General features: G+C 46.0%; 9 non-coding genes and 1 pseudogene across 9 annotated transcripts; all 10 read right to left on the reverse strand.

Moving 5' to 3' along the window:
- Positions 1–1,413: 1,413 nt before the first annotated feature.
- LOC130320687 (U2 spliceosomal RNA) lies at positions 1,414–1,604 on the reverse strand. The gene has a single exon (XR_008866546.1). It is a non-coding gene; the product is annotated as a U2 spliceosomal RNA (small nuclear RNA).
- A 2,097-nt stretch (positions 1,605–3,701) lies between these two features.
- Positions 3,702–3,892, reverse strand: LOC130320671 (U2 spliceosomal RNA). The gene has a single exon (XR_008866532.1). It is a non-coding gene; the product is annotated as a U2 spliceosomal RNA (small nuclear RNA).
- A 2,092-nt stretch (positions 3,893–5,984) lies between these two features.
- LOC130320683 (U2 spliceosomal RNA) lies at positions 5,985–6,175 on the reverse strand. The gene has a single exon (XR_008866543.1). It is a non-coding gene; the product is annotated as a U2 spliceosomal RNA (small nuclear RNA).
- Positions 6,176–8,264: 2,089 nt separating this feature from the next.
- LOC130320688 (U2 spliceosomal RNA) lies at positions 8,265–8,450 on the reverse strand. The gene has a single exon (XR_008866547.1). It is a non-coding gene; the product is annotated as a U2 spliceosomal RNA (small nuclear RNA).
- Positions 8,451–13,839: 5,389 nt separating this feature from the next.
- On the reverse strand, positions 13,840–14,057 carry LOC130320689 (U2 spliceosomal RNA; annotated as a pseudogene).
- A 2,087-nt stretch (positions 14,058–16,144) lies between these two features.
- On the reverse strand, positions 16,145–16,335 carry LOC130320690 (U2 spliceosomal RNA). Its single transcript, XR_008866548.1, has one exon. It is a non-coding gene; the product is annotated as a U2 spliceosomal RNA (small nuclear RNA).
- Positions 16,336–18,422: 2,087 nt separating this feature from the next.
- On the reverse strand, positions 18,423–18,613 carry LOC130320691 (U2 spliceosomal RNA). Its single transcript, XR_008866549.1, has one exon. It is a non-coding gene; the product is annotated as a U2 spliceosomal RNA (small nuclear RNA).
- A 2,085-nt stretch (positions 18,614–20,698) lies between these two features.
- LOC130320692 (U2 spliceosomal RNA) lies at positions 20,699–20,889 on the reverse strand. The gene has a single exon (XR_008866550.1). It is a non-coding gene; the product is annotated as a U2 spliceosomal RNA (small nuclear RNA).
- A 2,089-nt stretch (positions 20,890–22,978) lies between these two features.
- On the reverse strand, positions 22,979–23,169 carry LOC130320672 (U2 spliceosomal RNA). Its single transcript, XR_008866533.1, has one exon. It is a non-coding gene; the product is annotated as a U2 spliceosomal RNA (small nuclear RNA).
- A 2,089-nt stretch (positions 23,170–25,258) lies between these two features.
- On the reverse strand, positions 25,259–25,449 carry LOC130320673 (U2 spliceosomal RNA). The gene has a single exon (XR_008866534.1). It is a non-coding gene; the product is annotated as a U2 spliceosomal RNA (small nuclear RNA).
- Between the last annotated feature and the right edge of the window lie 740 nt (positions 25,450–26,189).

A 26,189-nucleotide genomic window follows, 5' to 3' on the forward strand; every position in this document is an offset into this window, starting at 1 on the left:
AGACGACATCACCAAACAGCTCCATAGTCACATACACAGCAAAGGAGAGATGTTGTTTACACCTAGTGATGTCAGTGGTATCTGAGTGACATCACAGCACAGTGCTAAGGCTCCTGGGCCTGGACACAGCAGCGGCTGCAATATCTCAACGGAGAATACGTTTATATATATGTGTGTGTGTGCGCGTATATATATATATATATATATATATATATATATATATATATTTCTCCGCCGAAATCACTTTTAAACCCATTTCCACCTTTTTTTCCCTTCTCTTCCTCTTACTTTTTTTTTCACGTTTTTTTTACGTTTTTCTCCTTTTCGCCTCTTTTCTGGGCGTATTATTCTTCTTTTTCTTCTTTTTTTTCGTCTAATGCATACCCCATCAGTGCAGCAATGCTTATTCAATACCGCCAGCAGATGGAGACACTGGGGGATAATTTTCTAAGGATTTATACTGATTTTTCCTGTCTGAATTTGTCGCACAGAAAGTTGCAGGCCAAATATGTGTGACATTTCTGCGACTTTAGCTTCTAGAGCATTTTTACAAACATTATACATAGGTGCTGAATACATAAAAAGCGACTGTTCAGCGACAGACAAGTCGCATCGGCTGAAAGTAGGCCAGAATGTCAGTCCATGTTGGAGCAGGTTTAGATACAGTCTAAAGCATAGATCTCAAAGTCTGTGCACAGAATTTAGCAAGGGCCTCGCACCTTCTGATGCATCAGGTAGGTGCACTATAGCATAGCCTAACCCTCTGTACTTTGGTCTATATTGATGCGGGACATAGACAGCCAGCTGATGACCAATCCATTAGTGCAATGGATGGCTGGAAGCATTTGTCTTTGCCTTTGCAATACCACAGAAGCAATGCATGGTCAATGTACAGCAATGACACACCTGTGTGAACAGCCAGGAGACCCCCCCCCCCATGTTATGTTACATAGTTACATAGTTAGTACGGTCGAAAAAAGACATATGTCCATCAAGTTCAACCAGGGAATTAAGGGGTAGGGGTGTGGCGCGATATTGGGGAAGGGATGAGATTTTATATTTCTTCATAAGCATTAATCTTATTTTGTCAATTAGGAACATTCAGCACCCACCCGCTATCAAGGCAGCTGCCTATCATGTCATGCCCTACCTGCACAGGTGTGCTGGCTACTCAAATGATCCAATTAAGGAGGCCATTTAGTCAGCAGCAGCAGAAGTCCTGTGCCTGGACGCTCCAACAGGGGCCAGACACAAGCAGAAGCAGAAGCAGCAGAAGCAGCAGCAGCACCACCTTTTGTTTTTTGGCTGCAGCAGCAGCAGCAGCAGCAGCAAGGCCCACAGGGCTGGCTAGCTGGCTAGCCAGCAAGCAGGTAGCAATGAAAGTAGGAATCTTTCTTTGTTAACCCTGTAAGGGGGTGGTGCACTGTACCCGAAGATACTGCCATATCGGGTCAATGCATAGGGCGACGGAAGCAAGCTTAGAAATCGGCCCCCGTTCTCAAAAATCCATTTAATATATGGTCCCCAGATAGGGGACGTATCAGATATTAAACTGATAAGAACAGATACTACACTTGATCTTAGCCAAAAGGCCGAGAAGCGATAACCGTGAAAGGGGCGGGCCCCAACAAGGTCCCCTTCATGGGCACTATCACTGCTTGCTGTCAGGGAGGCTGCCAGACAATTTTCCATGCACACTCTGGGCTGGGGGGCAGTCAACCACCAGTACACACAGCAGAACCTAAACCCATACCATTATTGCTAAGCAGCAAGACAGGGGCCCATTGCACTCCCACGGGGCCCTTTTTAAATGCAATCCATAACCCGGATTTGCCAGGAACCCTTCTTACTCCTCCTACTTGCATGTGACACCTGGGCTTAGGATCTGCATAGGAAACACACACACAAGCACACACCTACCTTTGTTGCCTGCAGATGCCTCCTTGGCTGTCCCCAAACGGTATCAAACCAACACCCACGGGAAGCTGTAAGCATAGAGGACATGCCTGCACCCCATTGGACTTACCTGTGTGGGTTAAATCCGGGTTATTTGACAACCTATGGCGGTGATGGTTCTGCTCAGGCAGAGCAGTGCTGATGCTCCTCATAAAGCTGTCGCTGCTGTGAAGGTTCTAGGTGACATCACAATCCCTATGGTTACATACACGACAAAGCTGGGTTGTTGTTGTTTACACTCTGCAAGGCCTGTGGAAGTGAGTGACATCATAGCACTGTAGTTCTGAGGGTTCTAGATGGATGCAACAATCTCCTGTTGCTTCTATGAAGGCCATAATAGACGACATCACCAAACAGCTCCATAGTCACATACACAGCAAAGGAGAGATGTTGTTTACACCTAGTGATGTCAGTGGTATTGAGTGACATCACAGCACAGTGCTAAGGCTCCTGGGCCTGGACACAGCAGCGGCTGCAATATCTCAACGGAGAATACGTTTATATATATGTGTGTGTGTGCGCGTATATATATATATATATATATATATATATATATATATATATATATATATTTCTCCGCCGAAATCACTTTTAAACCCATTTCCACCTTTTTTTCCCTTCTCTTCCTCTTACTTTTTTTTCACGTTTTTTTACGTTTTTCTCCTTTTCGCCTCTTTTCTGGGCGTATTATTCTTCTTTTTCTTCTTTTTTTTCGTCTAATGCATACCCCATCAGTGCAGCAATGCTTATTCAATACCGCCAGCAGATGGAGACACTGGGGGATAATTTTCTAAGGATTTATACTGATTTTTCCTGTCTGAATTTGTCGCACAGAAAGTTGCAGGCCAAATATGTGTGACATTTCTGCGACTTTAGCTTCTAGAGCATTTTTACAACATTATACATAGGTGCTGAATACATAAAAAGCGACTGTTCAGCGACAGACAAGTCGCATCGGCTGAAAGTAGGCCAGAATGTCAGTCCATGTTGGAGCAGGTTTAGATACAGTCTAAAGCATAGATCTCAAAGTCTGTGCACAGAATTTAGCAAGGGCCTCGCACCTTCTGATGCATCAGGTAGGTGCACTATAGCATAGCCTAACCCTCTGTACTTTGGTCTATATTGATGCGGGACATAGACAGCCAGCTGATGACCAATCCATTAGTGCAATGGATGGCTGGAAGCATTTGTCTTTGCCTTTGCAATACCACAGAAGCAATGCATGGTCAATGTACAGCAATGACACACCTGTGTGAACAGCCAGGAGACCCCCCCCATGTTATGTTACATAGTTACATAGTTAGTACGGTCGAAAAAAGACATATGTCCATCAAGTTCAACCAGGGAATTAAGGGGTAGGGGTGTGGCGCGATATTGGGGAAGGGATGAGATTTTATATTTCTTCATAAGCATTAATCTTATTTTGTCAATTAGGAACATTCAGCACCCACCCGCTATCAAGGCAGCTGCCTATCATGTCATGCCCTACCTGCACAGGTGTGCTGGCTACTCAAATGATCCAATTAAGGAGGCCATTTAGTCAGCAGCAGCAGAAGTCCTGTGCCTGGACGCTCCAACAGCGGCCAGACACAAGCAGAAGCAGCAGAAGCAGCAGCAGCACCACCTTTTGTTTTTTGGCTGCAGCAGCAGCAGCAGCAGCAGCAAGGCCCACAGGGCTGGCTAGCTGGCTAGCCAGCAAGCAGGTAGCAATGAAAGTAGGAATCTTTCTTTTTAACCCTGTAAGGGGGTGGTGCACTGTACCCGAAGATACTGCCATATCGGGTCAATGCATAGGGCGACGGAAGCAAGCTTCGAAATCGGCCCCCGTTCTCAAAAATCCATTTAATATATGGTCCCCAGATAGGGGACGTATCAGATATTAAACTGATAAGAACAGATACTACACTTGATCTTAGCCAAAAGGCCGAGAAGCGATAACCGTGAAAGGGGCGGGCCCAACAAGGTCCCCTTCATGGGCACTATCACTGCTTGCTGTCAGGGAGGCTGCCAGACAATTTTCCATGCACACTCTGGGCTGGGGGGCAGTCAACCACCAGTACACACAGCAGAACCTAAACCCATACCATTATTGCTAAGCAGCAAGACAGGGGCCCATTGCACTCCCACGGGGCCTTTTTAAATGCAATCCATAACCCGGATTTGCCAGGAACCCTTCTTACTCCTCCTACTTGCATATGACACTGGGCTTAGGATCTGCATAGGAAACACACACACAAGCACACACCTACCTTTGTTGCCTGCAGATGCCTCCTTGGCTGTCCCCAAACGGTATCAAACCAACACCCACGGGAAGCTGTAAGCATAGAGGACATGCCTGCACCCCATTGGACTTACCTGTGTGGGTTAAATCCGGGTTATTTGACAACCTATGGCGGTGATGGTTCTGCTCAGGCAGAGCAGTGCTGATGCTCCTCATAAAGCTGTCGCTGCTGTGAAGGTTCTAGGTGACATCACAATCCCTATGGTTACATACACGACAAAGCTGGGTTGTTGTTGTTTACACTCTGCAAGGCCTGTGGAAGTGAGTGACATCATAGCACTGTAGTTCTGAGGGTTCTAGATGGATGCAACAATCTCCTGTTGCTTCTATGAAGGCCATAATAGACGACATCACCAAACAGCTCCATAGTCACATACACAGCAAAGGAGAGATGTTGTTTACACCTAGTGATGTCAGTGGTATTGAGTGACATCACAGCACAGTGCTAAGGCTCCTGGGCCTGGACACAGCAGCGGCTGCAATATCTCAACGGAGAATACGTTTATATATATGTGTGTGTGTGCGCGTATATATATATATATATATATATATATATATATATATATATATATATTTCTCCGCCGAAATCACTTTTAAACCCATTTCCACCTTTTTTTCCCTTCTCTTCCTCTTACTTTTTTTTTCACGTTTTTTTACGTTTTTCTCCTTTTCGCCTCTTTTCTGGGCGTATTATTCTTCTTTTTCTTCTTTTTTTTCGTCTAATGCATACCCCATCAGTGCAGCAATGCTTATTCAATACCGCCAGCAGATGGAGACACTGGGGGATAATTTTCTAAGGATTTATACTGATTTTTCCTGTCTGAATTTGTCGCACAGAAAGTTGCAGGCCAAATATGTGTGACATTTCTGCGACTTTAGCTTCTAGAGCATTTTTACAACATTATACATAGGTGCTGAATACATAAAAAGCGACTGTTCAGCGACAGACAAGTCGCATCGGCTGAAAGTAGGCCAGAATGTCAGTCCATGTTGGAGCAGGTTTAGATACAGTCTAAAGCATAGATCTCAAAGTCTGTGCACAGAATTTAGCAAGGGCCTCGCACCTTCTGATGCATCAGGTAGGTGCACTATAGCATAGCCTAACCCTCTGTACTTTGGTCTATATTGATGCGGGACATAGACAGCCAGCTGATGACCAATCCATTAGTGCAATGGATGGCTGGAAGCATTTGTCTTTGCCTTTGCAATACCACAGAAGCAATGCATGGTCAATGTACAGCAATGACACACCTGTGTGAACAGCCAGGAGACCCCCCCATGTTATGTTACATAGTTACATAGTTAGTACGGTCGAAAAAAGACATATGTCCATCAAGTTCAACCAGGGAATTAAGGGGTAGGGGTGTGGCGCGATATTGGGGAAGGGATGAGATTTTATATTTCTTCATAAGCATTAATCTTATTTTGTCAATTAGGAACATTCAGCACCCACCCGCTATCAAGGCAGCTGCCTATCATGTCATGCCCTACCTGCACAGGTGTGCTGGCTACTCAAATGATCCAATTAAGGAGGCCATTTAGTCAGCAGCAGCAGAAGTCCTGTGCCTGGACGCTCCAACAGCGGCCAGACACAAGCAGAAGCAGCAGAAGCAGCAGCAGCACCACCTTTTGTTTTTTGGCTGCAGCAGCAGCAGCAGCAGCAGCAAGGCCCACAGGGCTGGCTAGCTGGCTAGCCAGCAAGCAGGTAGCAATGAAAGTAGGAATCTTTCTTTTTAACCCTGTAAGGGGGTGGTGCACTGTACCCGAAGATACTGCCATATCGGGTCAATGCATAGGGCGACGGAAGCAAGCTTCGAAATCGGCCCCCGTTCTCAAAAATCCATTTAATATATGGTCCCCAGATAGGGGACGTATCAGATATTAAACTGATAAGAACAGATACTACACTTGATCTTAGCCAAAAGGCCGAGAAGCGATAACCGTGAAAGGGGCGGGCCCAACAAGGTCCCCTTCATGGGCACTATCACTGCTTGCTGTCAGGGAGGCTGCCAGACAATTTTCCATGCACACTCTGGGCTGGGGGGCAGTCAACCACCAGTACACACAGCAGAACCTAAACCCATACCATTATTGCTAAGCAGCAAGACAGGGGCCCATTGCACTCCCACGGTGCCTTTTTAAATGCAATCCATAACCCGGATTTGCCAGGAACCCTTCTTACTCCTCCTACTTGCATGTGACACTGGGCTTAGGATCTGCATAGGAAACACACACACAAGCACACACCTACCTTTGTTGCCTGCAGATGCCTCCTTGGCTGTCCCCAAACGGTATCAAACCAACACCCACGGGAAGCTGTAAGCATAGAGGACATGCCTGCACCCCATTGGACTTACCTGTGTGGGTTAAATCCGGGTTATTTGACAACCTATGGCGGTGATGGTTCTGCTCAGGCAGAGCAGTGCTGATGCTCCTCATAAAGCTGTCGCTGCTGTGAAGGTTCTAGGTGACATCACAATCCCTATGGTTACATACACGACAAAGCTGGGTTGTTGTTGTTTACACTCTGCAAGGCCTGTGGAAGTGAGTGACATCATAGCACTGTAGTTCTGAGGGTTCTAGATGGATGCAACAATCTCCTGTTGCTTCTATGAAGGCCATAATAGACGACATCACCAAACAGCTCCATAGTCACATACACAGCAAAGGAGAGATGTTGTTTACACCTAGTGATGTCAGTGGTATTGAGTGACATCACAGCACAGTGCTAAGGCTCCTGGGCCTGGACACAGCAGCGGCTGCAATATCTCAACGGAGAATACGTTTATATATATGTGTGTGTGTGCGCGTATATATATATATATATATATATATATATATATATATATATATATTTCTCCGCCGAAATCACTTTTAAACCCATTTCCACCTTTTTTTCCCTTCTCTTCCTCTTACTTTTTTTTCACGTTTTTTTACGTTTTTCTCCTTTTCGCCTCTTTTCTGGGCGTATTATTCTTCTTTTTCTTCTTTTTTTTCGTCTAATGCATACCCCATCAGTGCAGCAATGCTTATTCAATACCGCCAGCAGATGGAGACACTGGGGGATAATTTTCTAAGGATTTATACTGATTTTTCCTGTCTGAATTTGTCGCACAGAAAGTTGCAGGCCAAATATGTGTGACATTTCTGCGACTTTAGCTTCTAGAGCATTTTTACAACATTATACATAGGTGCTGAATACATAAAAAGCGACTGTTCAGCGACAGACAAGTCGCATCGGCTGAAAGTAGGCCAGAATGTCAGTCCATGTTGGAGCAGGTTTAGATACAGTCTAAAGCATAGATCTCAAAGTCTGTGCACAGAATTTAGCAAGGGCCTCGCACCTTCTGATGCATCAGGTAGGTGCACTATAGCATAGCCTAACCCTCTGTACTTTGGTCTATATTGATGCGGGACATAGACAGCCAGCTGATGACCAATCCATTAGTGCAATGGATGGCTGGAAGCATTTGTCTTTGCCTTTGCAATACCACAGAAGCAATGCATGGTCAATGTACAGCAATGACACACCTGTGTGAACAGCCAGGAGACCCCCCCATGTTATGTTACATAGTTACATAGTTAGTACGGTCGAAAAAAGACATATGTCCATCAAGTTCAACCAGGGAATTAAGGGGTAGGGGTGTGGCGCGATATTGGGGAAGGGATGAGATTTTATATTTCTTCATAAGCATTAATCTTATTTTGTCAATTAGGAACATTCAGCACCCACCCGCTATCAAGGCAGCTGCCTATCATGTCATGCCCTACCTGCACAGGTGTGCTGGCTACTCAAATGATCCAATTAAGGAGGCCATTTAGTCAGCAGCAGCAGAAGTCCTGTGCCTGGACGCTCCAACAGCGGCCAGACACAAGCAGAAGCAGCAGAAGCAGCAGCAGCACCACCTTTTGTTTTTTGGCTGCAGCAGCAGCAGCAGCAGCAGCAAGGCCCACAGGGCTGGCTAGCTGGCTAGCCAGCAAGCAGGTAGCAATGAAAGTAGGAATCTTTCTTTTTAACCCTGTAAGGGGGTGGTGCACTGTACCCGAAGATACTGCCATATCGGGTCAATGCATAGGGCGACGGAAGCAAGCTTCGAAATCGGCCCCCGTTCTCAAAAATCCATTTAATATATGGTCCCCAGATAGGGGACGTATCAGATATTAAACTGATAAGAACAGATAAGGTTTCAACAAAATTTTATTGAATAAATAAGAAACCATACAAAATTTAAAATGCAAAATAATAAAAGGTTCACAAAAGTTTTAAAATACAAATAATAAAACCAGTAATAAAAGGAGAAAAAATAAAAATGGCAGGATAAAACATTATACAAATGTCATAAAAACTGATTATACTGTTATTTCGTTCCATAGAGGCAGACACCACATGGATGCTGCCTCGCTGGCCCCCAACTGTTTCTTGTCTCTTAGGTAATAGATGTACATCTCACTCAGGGCCAGCTTTATACAGTTTTTAACATCAATAAAATCATGTTTAAAAAGTAAGATGTTCCTAACTTTCCAGATGGCATTTTTAAAACAATTAATAATCATCCAGCAGATCATCTGCTGTTTAAAATTGGGGCAGTTAAAAAGACCGTAAAAGACACATTCGTGATTAAAATCTTTTAGGCCGCAGGCCCACTTCAAAAGTGGGCCTACCTTCCTCCAAAGCTCCCGTGCAAAAGGGCAGTTCCAAAATATGTGCAGCACCGTTTCGTCCACTCCGCAGCCATCTCTCGGGCACTTGGCTCTCGCCACCAGTCCTCGCCTGTGCTGAAACTCACGAGTAGGGAGGCACTGGTGGACGATTGCCCAGGCAAGATCCCTGTGTACATTCGCCAGAAACTTCCCGTACACGTTCCGCCATACCTTTTTGGATCTTGCCTGTGTGAAATTGGACACTGCCAGGGTAACCTCACTCCGCCTGAGGACCTTTGATACCTTTCTCTGGTCCCCCAGTATGTCAGGCTCCAAATCTTGGAGACCTAGGAGCCTGACTGTCTTTTCCAACACCACATAATGTTTTGGGGGACACAGAAGCACCGGAGCGTTCAGAGGGATGCGCAACCATCTTTTAAAAACCATGCCCGCAGCGTACCTTAAAAAGCAGCTAAAAATGCCATTGGATTTAATAATTTTAAAACAGAAACAGAAATACTTTATGTAAAAGAAAGTAAAAAGGTTAGGAACATCTTTCCCGCCATTATCTTTACTTTTGTACATAAAATCACGCTTTAATTTCTCCATTTTTGAACCCCATAAAAAAGTAAAAACAATTCTAGTTACTTTTTTAATGTATAAAATAGATGGAGGAAATACCATGGCAATGTATAGCATAATAGGGAGTAAAACCATCTTTATTATTAAAATCTTCCCCTCCATGGTAAGGTTTCTAAGATTCCACATTAAAATCTTCTTCTCCATCTTAGCTATAGCTGAATCCCAGTTAGGGCTCCCATCATTGACCTGGTTAAAAACAATACCTAAAACTTTAATTTGATCCTGTTGCATTGTGACTCCTGGGGTGATGGATGAATCCCAGGAGCCAATATAAAAACAGTCACATTTATCTGTGTTTAGCTTAAAACCAGAGACCTCGCAGAAATAGCTGGTGTTCCTCAATGCCCCCCTCATGGATGGAGAGTCCGGGCACAGTATGGTGACATCATCCATGTACCCCAACACCTTTAGATGGGTCCCTCCTCCACCAGGTATCGGTACGCCTCTTACTACCCGGTCTTTTCTGAGGAGGGCCATCAGTGGTTCGATTGCGCAAATAAAAAGGAGTGGGGACAGGGGGCAGCCCTGTTTGACACCTGATAAAAGAGGAACACCGCTGGTTAAAAAGCCATTAACAGAGACTTGACTAAAACAGGATCGGTATAAAAGCATGATTCGGCTTAAAATCGTTTCAGGCACTGCCATCTTTTTAAGAACTAAAAACAGGTATTCATGGGAGACCCTATCAAAGGCTTTTTCAAAGTCTAAGGATAAAATTGCTACAGTTTGATTTCTATCCTTAAAGTACCATAAAACATCTCTTAAAATATTTAGGGATTCAGCTATAGACCTTCCAGGTACCCCACAAACCTGATTTGGGTGAATTAATTTATGAATAAAAGGTTTAAAACGGACAGCTAATAACTTGGCTAAAACTTTATAATCAACATTTAAAAGTGTGATGGGGCGCCAATTTTTTAGCATATCCTTTTCACCCTTTTTAAAAAGTAATGATACAATCCCCCTCCTCCAGGAAGGGGGAAGTTCATTAACAATAAAAGTTTCTTTATACAATAAAACCATATCATCCTTTAAAATATCCCAAAAAGCTAAATAAAATTCGATGGGTAAACCATCTTCCCCAGGGGCCTTCCCACTAGAAAAACTTTTAAAAACAAATAAAAGTTCATCTAAGTTAAGATCACGGGATAAAACCTCCTGGTCTAAAACATCTAGCTTAAAATCAAGGGAATTAAGAACATGTTCTAAAAAGGATGGATTAAGATCTTTCTTATTAAAAAGAAGCTGGTAGAAGTTAAAAACTGCATCTAACATGCCTTTTGGAGTGGATTCACCCTCAAGGTTTTGGATGATATCCCTCCTATTCATCACTTTTTTAAAAAAGAAACGGGAACATTTCTCGCCCTCCTCCAGGTGCTGCACATGTGAGTTAAAAATGATTTGTTTCCCTTTCTTTTCTATGGCATGTTTTATTTCAGTTTTAAGGTTTAAAATATCATTTTCTACATCCATACCAGCTTCTTTCAATTTAAAAAGTACATTTAAACGCATGTTAAGAACATAAAACCACTGTTTTTCCATTTTTGCCTTCTTCTTACCTGCTTTGATAAAAAAAAATCTGATTTTAGATTTGGTGCCCTCCCACCAGTGCAGCATAGGCTCGTGGGGTTTTCTTTGTGATTGCCAGCATTGGTAGGTCCGCACAAACTCCTCTTTTATCTCAGGGTCCTCTAGGAGTGTGGTGTTTAATCTCCAGAGGCCCCTTTTTGCTTTTTGCTCCCCCTCTAGCTCCAGGCCCACCAAGAGGAGCTTATGATCAGAGAAGATATTCTGCTCGAGCGTGCATTTCAGGGGTTTAAAAGCTCTAGAGGAAAAAATAAAATCGATTCTGGAGCTCACTCTTCCATTGGACCATGTGGCGCCTGGGTCCTCCGGCAAGAGATCCTTCCAGCAATCTTTCAAATTAAAATCATCAATAAAATTTTTAAGCAGGTAAGAAGTGCGGTCTTTACGATTAATATCCCCACCCTGCCGGTGTTCCCCATCACGTATGCAGTTAAAATCACCTCCCACCAGCAGGGGGGAAGACCCAACACAAAACAGTGGTAAAATTTCAAATAGTTCTGCCCGCTCCTGTTTATCAGGAGGGGCATACACATTTAAAACACGAATTAAAAGTCCATTAAAATATAGATGAATTAAAAGAGCTCTGCCAGGCACAATCTCAGTTACTGTATGAATAGAAAAGGACTGGCCTCGGCAGAGCAGCCCAACACCCACAGAACGACAGTCATTTGCACCGGACCATATGGATGGGCCCAGCTTCCAGTCTTCTTTTAAGTCTTTATAGTCCATTTTACTAGGGATTCCACATTCTTGTAGCAGGCAAAGGTCAAAGTCACATGTCTCTAGATAAGAAAATAAAGCAGCCCTGCGATCAGGGCTCTTTAAGGACCTCACATTGAGTGAGGCAATTTTTACAGGGATAGGCATAGTTTATGGAGAGTCCGTGCTTGGAGAATCAAAGTCAATAATAAGCTGCGTACCGTCATCCCCCGCCTGCGGGGTCATCAGCTCCTTGATGTTCTGAGGGTCGGAGCTTGAGATCGATGATGCCCCGACCCTGAGCTCGCTCTCGTCCGAACTACGGCACGCCGCTTTCCTTTGAATGTCTTCCTCTTCTTCTTCTCTTTGTCTTTTAAATGTCACACTGCTGTCCATATCCTCTGTGTTGCTCTCACTCGATGTAATCTCTGGCCCCCGGCTGATGGATCTGCGTCTTCTTTCATCATTTGACGACTGGAACTGCTGCACAGGGGCCTGTGAGGCCTCTTTTCCGGAACCTTTGCCGCTACCTTGGGAAGTTTTCATCGCTTGTTCCCCAGCAAGCGTTGCTGAGGACTGTTGCTCCAACTTCCCCATCGATCGACGATGGCCAGTTTTACCCACCGGGTCCACTGCTGGCGGGGCAGCAAACCCTGGTTTGGCGCCACTTGTCTTCTTGGCCCTGTCCTGTATAGGCGGAGTAACAGGACCGGGCTCAGACCTGGCCACCTGGCTCCCCTTCCGGCGGGCTTTCACCGGGGCCTCTTCGTCCGGAGCAGGGCGACCCTGGGCCAAGCCAGTACCTGGCTTATGCTGCAATTTTGGGTCCACTTTTGCCCCCACCGAGGCCCGTCGGCTGCCACCCGCCACAGGTGAGCCCCCTTCAGAAGTTTCGGCGGGCTCTTGAGCCAGGTAGGAAGTCGATCGACGTCTTTCAATTTCCCGGGCAGTAAACTCGATCACCCGCCCGGGCTTCGTGGAATCCCCATGGCCTCCCCCTAGCACTACCACCGGTGGGCCCCCCGATGGAGCACCAGAGGTCTTGGGCCTGGACCCATCAGTACCTGCCATCTGGGGTTTGGGCATCTTAAAAAAGGACGTCTTTTGTCCTGTCCCCTCTTTGGGTGGGCCCAGCCTTGACCCACCCATCGTAGTTTTTGCTTTATGGGGACAGGAATTAAAATCGTGATTTTCCTCTCCGCAGAGGTTGCACCTTATTGTATGGCTACATCTTGAGGCTATGTGACCTTCTTGGCCACACCTATTGCAGCGAATCACACGCTCCGCGCCGCAGGTCTCCTGGGTGTGGCCAAACCTCAAGCAATTTCGGCAATACATAGGCATTTGAGGATAGAACAGGAAGCCCCGAACTCTCCCGATGGCAAAATTTGGGGGCGGATGGCAAAGACCCCCAATACCACCGGGATCCTTACGGAGCTTGACCCAGAACTTCCTCTTGCCGTTCCAGAACCGCACGGAGTTCAAGATTTTGTTTGCGAATCGCACCTCTTCGCAGTATCGCCGAAGAAAAGTGGCTATATCCTCCGTGGTCACATGAGGGCTGTGCATAGCCACCACCAACGGTATATGTTCCTCACCATAGAGGAACTGGAACGAAAGACCGTCGAGTCGATCGTCCCTCTGGTCCGCACCAGACAAGGTTGCATAGATGTTATCGCAACACGCCGTGGCCGTGAAGGTGACGGTATACAGGCCACGGCTTTCCTGGTCATTTAGACACAGGATGTCCTCCCTATTGAGGCGGAAGTAGTCAAGAAGAATCACCTCCGCAATGAAGCGGAGGTTCTTCAACTGACGATGGCTCTCCGACACCTCTATGCGGATGGTATTTCGCATCGACATTTCCCCAGAGGGGAAAGCCCAGGAGAACGGCATCTTCCACACCCAGGGACTAAGCCCCTTCCCCAATAGCAGCAGGGGCTCGGAATCCCGCTATAAAAGCGGAACCCTTACCCAAGGCAGAGGTCGGGGGTACCCTAGGTGCTTCCGAAGCTACAGGTAACGCTCAACGTACCGAAAATGCCTTCTGAGACACAAGGTCCCAGAGACAGGGGGATCGCAACCCGTTGTCCGTGGACTAAGCCCGCTCCCCAATAGCAGCAAGGGGGTGAAGTCCCTCCGTAAGGAGAGACAATCCCCCAAGGCCGAGAAGCGGGGTACCACAGACACCTTCCGACCAGACCAAATGCAGATACTACACTTGATCTTAGCCAAAAGGCCGAGAAGCGATAACCGTGAAAGGGGCGGGCCCAACAAGGTCCCCTTCATGGGCACTATCACTGCTTGCTGTCAGGGAGGCTGCCAGACAATTTTCCATGCACACTCTGGGCTGGGGGGCAGTCAACCACCAGTACACACAGCAGAACCTAAACCCATACCATTATTGCTAAGCAGCAAGACAGGGGCCCATTGCACTCCCACGGGGCCTTTTTAAATGCAATCCATAACCCGGATTTGCCAGGAACCCTTCTTACTCCTCCTACTTGCATGTGACACTGGGCTTAGGATCTGCATAGGAAACACACACACAAGCACACACCTACCTTTGTTGCCTGCAGATGCCTCCTTGGCTGTCCCCAAACGGTATCAAACCAACACCCACGGGAAGCTGTAAGCATAGAGGACATGCCTGCACCCCATTGGACTTACCTGTGTGGGTTAAATCCGGGTTATTTGACAACCTATGGCGGTGATGGTTCTGCTCAGGCAGAGCAGTGCTGATGCTCCTCATAAAGCTGTCGCTGCTGTGAAGGTTCTAGGTGACATCACAATCCCTATGGTTACATACACGACAAAGCTGGGTTGTTGTTGTTTACACTCTGCAAGGCCTGTGGAAGTGAGTGACATCATAGCACTGTAGTTCTGAGGGTTCTAGATGGATGCAACAATCTCCTGTTGCTTCTATGAAGGCCATAATAGACGACATCACCAAACAGCTCCATAGTCACATACACAGCAAAGGAGAGATGTTGTTTACACCTAGTGATGTCAGTGGTATTGAGTGACATCACAGCACAGTGCTAAGGCTCCTGGGCCTGGACACAGCAGCGGCTGCAATATCTCAACGGAGAATACGTTTATATATATGTGTGTGTGTGCGCGTATATATATATATATATATATATATATATATATATATATATATTTCTCCGCCGAAATCACTTTTAAACCCATTTCCACCTTTTTTTCCCTTCTCTTCCTCTTACTTTTTTTTCACGTTTTTTTACGTTTTTCTCCTTTTCGCCTCTTTTCTGGGCGTATTATTCTTCTTTTTCTTCTTTTTTTTCGTCTAATGCATACCCCATCAGTGCAGCAATGCTTATTCAATACCGCCAGCAGATGGAGACACTGGGGGATAATTTTCTAAGGATTTATACTGATTTTTCCTGTCTGAATTTGTCGCACAGAAAGTTGCAGGCCAAATATGTGTGACATTTCTGCGACTTTAGCTTCTAGAGCATTTTTACAACATTATACATAGGTGCTGAATACATAAAAAGCGACTGTTCAGCGACAGACAAGTCGCATCGGCTGAAAGTAGGCCAGAATGTCAGTCCATGTTGGAGCAGGTTTAGATACAGTCTAAAGCATAGATCTCAAAGTCTGTGCACAGAATTTAGCAAGGGCCTCGCACCTTCTGATGCATCAGGTAGGTGCACTATAGCATAGCCTAACCCTCTGTACTTTGGTCTATATTGATGCGGGACATAGACAGCCAGCTGATGACCAATCCATTAGTGCAATGGATGGCTGGAAGCATTTGTCTTTGCCTTTGCAATACCACAGAAGCAATGCATGGTCAATGTACAGCAATGACACACCTGTGTGAACAGCCAGGAGACCCCCCCATGTTATGTTACATAGTTACATAGTTAGTACGGTCGAAAAAAGACATATGTCCATCAAGTTCAACCAGGGAATTAAGGGGTAGGGGTGTGGCGCGATATTGGGGAAGGGATGAGATTTTATATTTCTTCATAAGCATTAATCTTATTTTGTCAATTAGGAACATTCAGCACCCACCCGCTATCAAGGCAGCTGCCTATCATGTCATGCCCTACCTGCACAGGTGTGCTGGCTACTCAAATGATCCAATTAAGGAGGCCATTTAGTCAGCAGCAGCAGAAGTCCTGTGCCTGGACGCTCCAACAGCGGCCAGACACAAGCAGAAGCAGCAGAAGCAGCAGCAGCACCACCTTTTGTTTTTTGGCTGCAGCAGCAGCAGCAGCAGCAGCAAGGCCCACAGGGCTGGCTAGCTGGCTAGCCAGCAAGCAGGTAGCAATGAAAGTAGGAATCTTTCTTTTTAACCCTGTAAGGGGGTGGTGCACTGTACCCGAAGATACTGCCATATCGGGTCAATGCATAGGGCGACGGAAGCAAGCTTCGAAATCGGCCCCCGTTCTCAAAAATCCATTTAATATATGGTCCCCAGATAGGGGACGTATCAGATATTAAACTGATAAGAACAGATACTACACTTGATCTTAGCCAAAAGGCCGAGAAGCGATAACCGTGAAAGGGGCGGGCCCAACAAGGTCCCCTTCATGGGCACTATCACTGCTTGCTGTCAGGGAGGCTGCCAGACAATTTTCCATGCACACTCTGGGCTGGGGGGCAGTCAACCACCAGTACACACAGCAGAACCTAAACCCATACCATTATTGCTAAGCAGCAAGACAGGGGCCCATTGCACTCCCACGGGGCCTTTTTAAATGCAATCCATAACCCGGATTTGCCAGGAACCCTTCTTACTCCTCCTACTTGCATGTGACACTGGGCTTAGGATCTGCATAGGAAACACACACACAAGCACACACCTACCTTTGTTGCCTGCAGATGCCTCCTTGGCTGTCCCCAAACGGTATCAAACCAACACCCACGGGAAGCTGTAAGCATAGAGGACATGCCTGCACCCCATTGGACTTACCTGTGTGGGTTAAATCCGGGTTATTTGACAACCTATGGCGGTGATGGTTCTGCTCAGGCAGAGCAGTGCTGATGCTCCTCATAAAGCTGTCGCTGCTGTGAAGGTTCTAGGTGACATCACAATCCCTATGGTTACATACACGACAAAGCTGGGTTGTTGTTGTTTACACTCTGCAAGGCCTGTGGAAGTGAGTGACATCATAGCACTGTAGTTCTGAGGGTTCTAGATGGATGCAACAATCTCCTGTTGCTTCTATGAAGGCCATAATAGACAACATCACCAAACAGCTCCATAGTCACATACACAGCAAAGGAGAGATGTTGTTTACACCTAGTGATGTCAGTGGTATTGAGTGACATCACAGCACAGTGCTAAGGCTCCTGGGCCTGGACACAGCAGCGGCTGCAATATCTCAACGGAGAATACGTTTATATATATGTGTGTGTGTGCGCGTATATATATATATATATATATATATATATATATATATATATATTTCTCCGCCGAAATCACTTTTAAACCCATTTCCACCTTTTTTTCCCTTCTCTTCCTCTTACTTTTTTTTCACGTTTTTTTACGTTTTTCTCCTTTTCGCCTCTTTTCTGGGCGTATTATTCTTCTTTTTCTTCTTTTTTTTCGTCTAATGCATACCCCATCAGTGCAGCAATGCTTATTCAATACCGCCAGCAGATGGAGACACTGGGGGATAATTTTCTAAGGATTTATACTGATTTTTCCTGTCTGAATTTGTCGCACAGAAAGTTGCAGGCCAAATATGTGTGACATTTCTGCGACTTTAGCTTCTAGAGCATTTTTACAACATTATACATAGGTGCTGAATACATAAAAAGCGACTGTTCAGCGACAGACAAGTCGCATCGGCTGAAAGTAGGCCAGAATGTCAGTCCATGTTGGAGCAGGTTTAGATACAGTCTAAAGCATAGATCTCAAAGTCTGTGCACAGAATTTAGCAAGGGCCTCGCACCTTCTGATGCATCAGGTAGGTGCACTATAGCATAGCCTAACCCTCTGTACTTTGGTCTATATTGATGCGGGACATAGACAGCCAGCTGATGACCAATCCATTAGTGCAATGGATGGCTGGAAGCATTTGTCTTTGCCTTTGCAATACCACAGAAGCAATGCATGGTCAATGTACAGCAATGACACACCTGTGTGAACAGCCAGGAGACCCCCCCATGTTATGTTACATAGTTACATAGTTAGTACGGTCGAAAAAAGACATATGTCCATCAAGTTCAACCAGGGAATTAAGGGGTAGGGGTGTGGCGCGATATTGGGGAAGGGATGAGATTTTATATTTCTTCATAAGCATTAATCTTATTTTGTCAATTAGGAACATTCAGCACCCACCCGCTATCAAGGCAGCTGCCTATCATGTCATGCCCTACCTGCACAGGTGTGCTGGCTACTCAAATGATCCAATTAAGGAGGCCATTTAGTCAGCAGCAGCAGAAGTCCTGTGCCTGGACGCTCCAACAGCGGCCAGACACAAGCAGAAGCAGCAGAAGCAGCAGCAGCACCACCTTTTGTTTTTTGGCTGCAGCAGCAGCAGCAGCAGCAGCAAGGCCCACAGGGCTGGCTAGCTGGCTAGCCAGCAAGCAGGTAGCAATGAAAGTAGGAATCTTTCTTTTTAACCCTGTAAGGGGGTGGTGCACTGTACCCGAAGATACTGCCATATCGGGTCAATGCATAGGGCGACGGAAGCAAGCTTCGAAATCGGCCCCCGTTCTCAAAAATCCATTTAATATATGGTCCCCAGATAGGGGACGTATCAGATATTAAACTGATAAGAACAGATACTACACTTGATCTTAGCCAAAAGGCCGAGAAGCGATAACCGTGAAAGGGGCGGGCCCAACAAGGTCCCCTTCATGGGCACTATCACTGCTTGCTGTCAGGGAGGCTGCCAGACAATTTTCCATGCACACTCTGGGCTGGGGGGCAGTCAACCACCAGTACACACAGCAGAACCTAAACCCATACCATTATTGCTAAGCAGCAAGACAGGGGCCCATTGCACTCCCACGGGGCCTTTTTAAATGCAATCCATAACCCGGATTTGCCAGGAACCCTTCTTACTCCTCCTACTTGCATGTGACACTGGGCTTAGGATCTGCATAGGAAACACACACACAAGCACACACCTACCTTTGTTGCCTGCAGATGCCTCCTTGGCTGTCCCCAAACGGTATCAAACCAACACCCACGGGAAGCTGTAAGCATAGAGGACATGCCTGCACCCCATTGGACTTACCTGTGTGGGTTAAATCCGGGTTATTTGACAACCTATGGCGGTGATGGTTCTGCTCAGGCAGAGCAGTGCTGATGCTCCTCATAAAGCTGTCGCTGCTGTGAAGGTTCTAGGTGACATCACAATCCCTATGGTTACATACACGACAAAGCTGGGTTGTTGTTGTTTACACTCTGCAAGGCCTGTGGAAGTGAGTGACATCATAGCACTGTAGTTCTGAGGGTTCTAGATGGATGCAACAATCTCCTGTTGCTTCTATGAAGGCCATAATAGACGACATCACCAAACAGCTCCATAGTCACATACACAGCAAAGGAGAGATGTTGTTTACACCTAGTGATGTCAGTGGTATTGAGTGACATCACAGCACAGTGCTAAGGCTCCTGGGCCTGGACACAGCAGCGGCTGCAATATCTCAACGGAGAATACGTTTATATATATGTGTGTGTGTGCGCGTATATATATATATATATATATATATATATATATATATATATTTCTCCGCCGAAATCACTTTTAAACCCATTTCCACCTTTTTTTCCCTTCTCTTCCTCTTACTTTTTTTTCACGTTTTTTTACGTTTTTCTCCTTTTCGCCTCTTTTCTGGGCGTATTATTCTTCTTTTTCTTCTTTTTTTTCGTCTAATGCATACCCCATCAGTGCAGCAATGCTTATTCAATACCGCCAGCAGATGGAGACACTGGGGGATAATTTTCTAAGGATTTATACTGATTTTTCCTGTCTGAATTTGTCGCACAGAAAGTTGCAGGCCAAATATGTGTGACATTTCTGCGACTTTAGCTTCTAGAGCATTTTTACAACATTATACATAGGTGCTGAATACATAAAAAGCGACTGTTCAGCGACAGACAAGTCGCATCGGCTGAAAGTAGGCCAGAATGTCAGTCCATGTTGGAGCAGGTTTAGATACAGTCTAAAGCATAGATCTCAAAGTCTGTGCACAGAATTTAGCAAGGGCCTCGCACCTTCTGATGCATCAGGTAGGTGCACTATAGCATAGCCTAACCCTCTGTACTTTGGTCTATATTGATGCGGGACATAGACAGCCAGCTGATGACCAATCCATTAGTGCAATGGATGGCTGGAAGCATTTGTCTTTGCCTTTGCAATACCACAGAAGCAATGCATGGTCAATGTACAGCAATGACACACCTGTGTGAACAGCCAGGAGACCCCCCCATGTTATGTTACATAGTTACATAGTTAGTACGGTCGAAAAAAGACATATGTCCATCAAGTTCAACCAGGGAATTAAGGGGTAGGGGTGTGGCGCGATATTGGGGAAGGGATGAGATTTTATATTTCTTCATAAGCATTAATCTTATTTTGTCAATTAGGAACATTCAGCACCCACCCGCTATCAAGGCAGCTGCCTATCATGTCATGCCCTACCTGCACAGGTGTGCTGGCTACTCAAATGATCCAATTAAGGAGGCCATTTAGTCAGCAGCAGCAGAAGTCCTGTGCCTGGACGCTCCAACAGCGGCCAGACACAAGCAGAAGCAGCAGAAGCAGCAGCAGCACCACCTTTTGTTTTTTGGCTGCAGCAGCAGCAGCAGCAGCAGCAAGGCCCACAGGGCTGGCTAGCTGGCTAGCCAGCAAGCAGGTAGCAATGAAAGTAGGAATCTTTCTTTTTAACCCTGTAAGGGGGTGGTGCACTGTACCCGAAGATACTGCCATATCGGGTCAATGCATAGGGCGACGGAAGCAAGCTTCGAAATCGGCCCCCGTTCTCAAAAATCCATTTAATATATGGTCCCCAGATAGGGGACGTATCAGATATTAAACTGATAAGAACAGATACTACACTTGATCTTAGCCAAAAGGCCGAGAAGCGATAACCGTGAAAGGGGCGGGCCCAACAAGGTCCCCTTCATGGGCACTATCACTGCTTGCTGTCAGGGAGGCTGCCAGACAATTTTCCATGCACACTCTGGGCTGGGGGGCAGTCAACCACCAGTACACACAGCAGAACCTAAACCCATACCATTATTGCTAAGCAGCAAGACAGGGGCCCATTGCACTCCCACGGGGCCTTTTTAAATGCAATCCATAACCCGGATTTGCCAGGAACCCTTCTTACTCCTCCTACTTGCATGTGACACTGGGCTTAGGATCTGCATAGGAAACACACACACAAGCACACACCTACCTTTGTTGCCTGCAGATGCCTCCTTGGCTGTCCCCAAACGGTATCAAACCAACACCCACGGGAAGCTGTAAGCATAGAGGACATGCCTGCACCCCATTGGACTTACCTGTGTGGGTTAAATCCGGGTTATTTGACAACCTATGGCGGTGATGGTTCTGCTCAGGCAGAGCAGTGCTGATGCTCCTCATAAAGCTGTCGCTGCTGTGAAGGTTCTAGGTGACATCACAATCCCTATGGTTACATACACGACAAAGCTGGGTTGTTGTTGTTTACACTCTGCAAGGCCTGTGGAAGTGAGTGACATCATAGCACTGTAGTTCTGAGGGTTCTAGATGGATGCAACAATCTCCTGTTGCTTCTATGAAGGCCATAATAGACGACATCACCAAACAGCTCCATAGTCACATACACAGCAAAGGAGAGATGTTGTTTACACCTAGTGATGTCAGTGGTATTGAGTGACATCACAGCACAGTGCTAAGGCTCCTGGGCCTGGACACAGCAGCGGCTGCAATATCTCAACGGAGAATACGTTTATATATATGTGTGTGTGTGCGCGTATATATATATATATATATATATATATATATATATATATATATATTTCTCCGCCGAAATCACTTTTAAACCCATTTCCACCTTTTTTTCCCTTCTCTTCCTCTTACTTTTTTTTCACGTTTTTTTACGTTTTTCTCCTTTTCGCCTCTTTTCTGGGCGTATTATTATTCTTTTTCTTCTTTTTTTTCGTCTAATGCATACCCCATCAGTGCAGCAATGCTTATTCAATACCGCCAGCAGATGGAGACACTGGGGGATAATTTTCTAAGGATTTATACTGATTTTTCCTGTCTGAATTTGTCGCACAGAAAGTTGCAGGCCAAATATGTGTGACATTTCTGCGACTTTAGCTTCTAGAGCATTTTTACAACATTATACATAGGTGCTGAATACATAAAAAGCGACTGTTCAGCGACAGACAAGTCGCATCGGCTGAAAGTAGGCCAGAATGTCAGTCCATGTTGGAGCAGGTTTAGATACAGTCTAAAGCATAGATCTCAAAGTCTGTGCACAGAATTTAGCAAGGGCCTCGCACCTTCTGATGCATCAGGTAGGTGCACTATAGCATAGCCTAACCCTCTGTACTTTGGTCTATATTGATGCGGGACATAGACAGCCAGCTGATGACCAATCCATTAGTGCAATGGATGGCTGGAAGCATTTGTCTTTGCCTTTGCAATACCACAGAAGCAATGCATGGTCAATGTACAGCAATGACACACCTGTGTGAACAGCCAGGAGACCCCCCCATGTTATGTTACATAGTTACATAGTTAGTACGGTCGAAAAAAGACATATGTCCATCAAGTTCAACCAGGGAATTAAGGGGTAGGGGTGTGGCGCGATATTGGGGAAGGGATGAGATTTTATATTTCTTCATAAGCATTAATCTTATTTTGTCAATTAGGAACATTCAGCACCCACCCGCTATCAAGGCAGCTGCCTATCATGTCATGCCCTACCTGCACAGGTGTGCTGGCTACTCAAATGATCCAATTAAGGAGGCCATTTAGTCAGCAGCAGCAGAAGTCCTGTGCCTGGACGCTCCAACAGCGGCCAGACACAAGCAGAAGCAGCAGAAGCAGCAGCAGCACCACCTTTTGTTTTTTGGCTGCAGCAGCAGCAGCAGCAGCAGCAAGGCCCACAGGGCTGGCTAGCTGGCTAGCCAGCAAGCAGGTAGCAATGAAAGTAGGAATCTTTCTTTTTAACCCTGTAAGGGGGTGGTGCACTGTACCCGAAGATACTGCCATATCGGGTCAATGCATAGGGCGACGGAAGCAAGCTTCGAAATCGGCCCCCGTTCTCAAAAATCCATTTAATATATGGTCCCCAGATAGGGGACGTATCAGATATTAAACTGATAAGAACAGATACTACACTTGATCTTAGCCAAAAGGCCGAGAAGCGATAACCGTGAAAGGGGCGGGCCCAACAAGGTCCCCTTCATGGGCACTATCACTGCTTGCTGTCAGGGAGGCTGCCAGACAATTTTCCATGCACACTCTGGGCTGGGGGGCAGTCAACCACCAGTACACACAGCAGAACCTAAACCCATACCATTATTGCTAAGCAGCAAGACAGGGGCCCATTGCACTCCCACGGGGCCTTTTTAAATGCAATCCATAACCCGGATTTGCCAGGAACCCTTCTTACTCCTCCTACTTGCATGTGACACTGGGCTTAGGATCTGCATAGGAAACACACACACAAGCACACACCTACCTTTGTTGCCTGCAGATGCCTCCTTGGCTGTCCCCAAACGGTATCAAACCAACACCCACGGGAAGCTGTAAGCATAGAGGACATGCCTGCACCCCATTGGACTTACCTGTGTGGGTTAAATCCGGGTTATTTGACAACCTATGGCGGTGATGGTTCTGCTCAGGCAGAGCAGTGCTGATGCTCCTCATAAAGCTGTCGCTGCTGTGAAGGTTCTAGGTGACATCACAATCCCTATGGTTACATACACGACAAAGCTGGGTTGTTGTTGTTTACACTCTGCAAGGCCTGTGGAAGTGAGTGACATCATAGCACTGTAGTTCTGAGGGTTCTAGATGGATGCAACAATCTCCTGTTGCTTCTATGAAGGCCATAATAGACGACATCACCAAACAGCTCCATAGTCACATACACAGCAAAGGAGAGATGTTGTTTACACCTAGTGATGTCAGTGGTATTGAGTGACATCACAGCACAGTGCTAAGGCTCCTGGGCCTGGACACAGCAGCGGCTGCAATATCTCAACGGAGAATACGTTTATATATATGTGTGTGTGTGCGCGTATATATATATATATATATATATATATATATATATATATATATATTTCTCCGCCGAAATCACTTTTAAACCCATTTCCACCTTTTTTTCCCTTCTCTTCCTCTTACTTTTTTTTCACGTTTTTTTACGTTTTTCTCCTTTTCGCCTCTTTTCTGGGCGTATTATTCTTCTTTTTCTTCTTTTTTTTCGTCTAATGCATACCCCATCAGTGCAGCAATGCTTATTCAATACCGCCAGCAGATGGAGACACTGGGGGATAATTTTCTAAGGATTTATACTGATTTTTCCTGTCTGAATTTGTCGCACAGAAAGTTGCAGGCCAAATATGTGTGACATTTCTGCGACTTTAGCTTCTAGAGCATTTTTACAACATTATACATAGGTGCTGAATACATAAAAAGCGACTGTTCAGCGACAGACAAGTCGCATCGGCTGAAAGTAGGCCAGAATGTCAGTCCATGTTGGAGCAGGTTTAGATACAGTCTAAAGCATAGATCTCAAAGTCTGTGCACAGAATTTAGCAAGGGCCTCGCACCTTCTGATGCATCAGGTAGGTGCACTATAGCATAGCCTAACCCTCTGTACTTTGGTCTATATTGATGCGGGACATAGACAGCCAGCTGATGACCAATCCATTAGTGCAATGGATGGCTGGAAGCATTTGTCTTTGCCTTTGCAATACCACAGAAGCAATGCATGGTCAATGTACAGCAATGACACACCTGTGTGAACAGCCAGGAGACCCCCCCATGTTATGTTACATAGTTACATAGTTAGTACGGTCGAAAAAAGACATATGTCCATCAAGTTCAACCAGGGAATTAAGGGGTAGGGGTGTGGCGCGATATTGGGGAAGGGATGAGATTTTATATTTCTTCATAAGCATTAATCTTATTTTGTCAATTAGGAACATTCAGCACCCACCCGCTATCAAGGCAGCTGCCTATCATGTCATGCCCTACCTGCACAGGTGTGCTGGCTACTCAAATGATCCAATTAAGGAGGCCATTTAGTCAGCAGCAGCAGAAGTCCTGTGCCTGGACGCTCCAACAGCGGCCAGACACAAGCAGAAGCAGCAGAAGCAGCAGCAGCACCACCTTTTGTTTTTTGGCTGCAGCAGCAGCAGCAGCAGCAGCAAGGCCCACAGGGCTGGCTAGCTGGCTAGCCAGCAAGCAGGTAGCAATGAAAGTAGGAATCTTTCTTTTTAACCCTGTAAGGGGGTGGTGCACTGTACCCGAAGATACTGCCATATCGGGTCAATGCATAGGGCGACGGAAGCAAGCTTCGAAATCGGCCCCCGTTCTCAAAAATCCATTTAATATATGGTCCCCAGATAGGGGACGTATCAGATATTAAACTGATAAGAACAGATACTACACTTGATCTTAGCCAAAAGGCCGAGAAGCGATAACCGTGAAAGGGGCGGGCCCAACAAGGTCCCCTTCATGGGCACTATCACTGCTTGCTGTCAGGGAGGCTGCCAGACAATTTTCCATGCACACTCTGGGCTGGGGGGCAGTCAACCACCAGTACACACAGCAGAACCTAAACCCATACCATTATTGCTAAGCAGCAAGACAGGGGCCCATTGCACTCCCACGGGGCCTTTTTAAATGCAATCCATAACCCGGATTTGCCAGGAACCCTTCTTACTCCTCCTACTTGCATGTGACACTGGGCTTAGGATCTGCATAGGAAACACACACACAAGCACACACCTACCTTTGTTGCCTGCAGATGCCTCCTTGGCTGTCCCCAAACGGTATCAAACCAACACCCACGGGAAGCTGTAAGCATAGAGGACATGCCTGCACCCCATTGGACTTACCTGTGTGGGTTAAATCCGGGTTATTTGACAACCTATGGCGGTGATGGTTCTGCTCAGGCAGAGCAGTGCTGATGCTCCTCATAAAGCTGTCGCTGCTGTGAAGGTTCTAGGTGACATCACAATCCCTATGGTTACATACACGACAAAGCTGGGTTGTTGTTGTTTACACTCTGCAAGGCCTGTGGAAGTGAGTGACATCATAGCACTGTAGTTCTGAGGGTTCTAGATGGATGCAACAATCTCCTGTTGCTTCTATGAAGGCCATAATAGACGACATCACCAAACAGCTCCATAGTCACATACACAGCAAAGGAGAGATGT

Source organism: Hyla sarda, unplaced genomic scaffold (assembly GCF_029499605.1).
Source record: "Hyla sarda isolate aHylSar1 unplaced genomic scaffold, aHylSar1.hap1 scaffold_2218, whole genome shotgun sequence".
In the NCBI taxonomy this organism is placed as follows: Eukaryota; Metazoa; Chordata; class Amphibia; order Anura; family Hylidae; genus Hyla; species Hyla sarda.